Below are 1,394 nucleotides of genomic sequence, written 5' to 3'. Positions count from 1 at the left end.
TTGGGATAGCTTCACATGCGCTAAAATGAAGGCGGGCATCGTGGTTGGATGCCTGCTCAAGGTGGTCGCGATGGCGAGCGATGACGAGGGATTCGCGCTCAGCGTGACGAGCAAGCTCAGGGAGTTTACGGCACTCGGATACCCTTCGCACGTGCTTAATGGGGCGATCGGGCGCACGTTTGCTCGGACAAAAGACGAGCGACTCCTACGAGCAAGAATATGTTCGCACTGGTGAAGACCAGGCGAGCCAAAAAGACAAAAAAAGACTCATCTAAGCATGTCGGAGAACCGTCCAAAGGCGGGTGCAGTCGACCAAAGGACATGATCTGTCGACAGCACGAATTTGTGATGGGACACCATCGGGACCCAACAGTGCGATACTTGGCTATCGCACTGTTGACGTACCGGCGGCTAAGGCCGAGTAGCCGGTGTTCACAGAGCTCTGTGAACACCGGCGAGAGAATTTTTCTGTCGACGATTTCTTCTACGAAGAAACGTTCAAAACACTCGGTGTCGAAACACCTCTCCGACGCGCTCGACTATAGTCTGCATCCGGAGAACAAGAGACACATTCCGCCCCGAATTTGTGACATGGTGCTTCGACAGCAGACCGGAGCGCGAGTGGTTCGAGCTGCCTTACATCAATCAACGAGTGCAACCACAAAGACGCGTGGGGACCGAGCGAGGTTGCTTCGGCAAAAGTCCTGCTGCCGGCGGTGTGAGGCAGCGCGCCCGAACGGCTACGTGCTCTGGCAGCAAGTGCGCCGCTGGCTTCGCCTGCGGTCGGCGGTCGAGTATTGGAGCCGACTTGCGCACCACCCGAAGTACGTCTCCACACATGCAGCCCTCGCAATGGCTGACCTCGAGGAGGTTCTCGCGTGACTGAGTGACTGCATGCCGAGGTCAGTTAGTTTCGGTCACTAATGTGTATGTAATATTGCTGGTGCGCGCGGGGCCGTCCAGCCGCTGTACCCCTGAAATGAGGCAGGCTGCTGAGAGGCGGAGAGGGAGAGGGGCGGGGGGACAGGGAGGTGGAGGAGTTCGGGAGGGATTTTTAAAAAGAAAACCCCGCGCCCTTGATGACGACTGGCGGGCGGCTCCGAGCACCGAGCATACACACATACACATACACACATGAGAGTACTCCGCTTGACCGCCGCCCTTTTCGTCGCCGGCCACGCCCACGCTCTCGCCCTCGCCCGCGCTCCCGTCGCGCCGCTGGCTGCCGCATATGGGATGAGGCCGCAGGCCATGCCGCGGCTTGCGCCTGCCCGCTCCGCTCAACTGTCGATGCAGGCCGCGGCTGCCGGAGACGGCAAGGGCGGTCCGCTGGCAAAGCTGCGGGCGAAGCTGCCGCCCCCGGCCGAGCTCAAAAAGGTGACGCCGCTCGGCGC

This window comes from Emiliania huxleyi (genome assembly GCF_000372725.1).
Source record: "Emiliania huxleyi CCMP1516 chromosome Unknown EMIHUscaffold_162, whole genome shotgun sequence".
Lineage (NCBI taxonomy): Eukaryota > Haptophyta > Isochrysidales > Noelaerhabdaceae > Emiliania > Emiliania huxleyi.
This window is presented reverse-complemented; position numbering follows the sequence as displayed.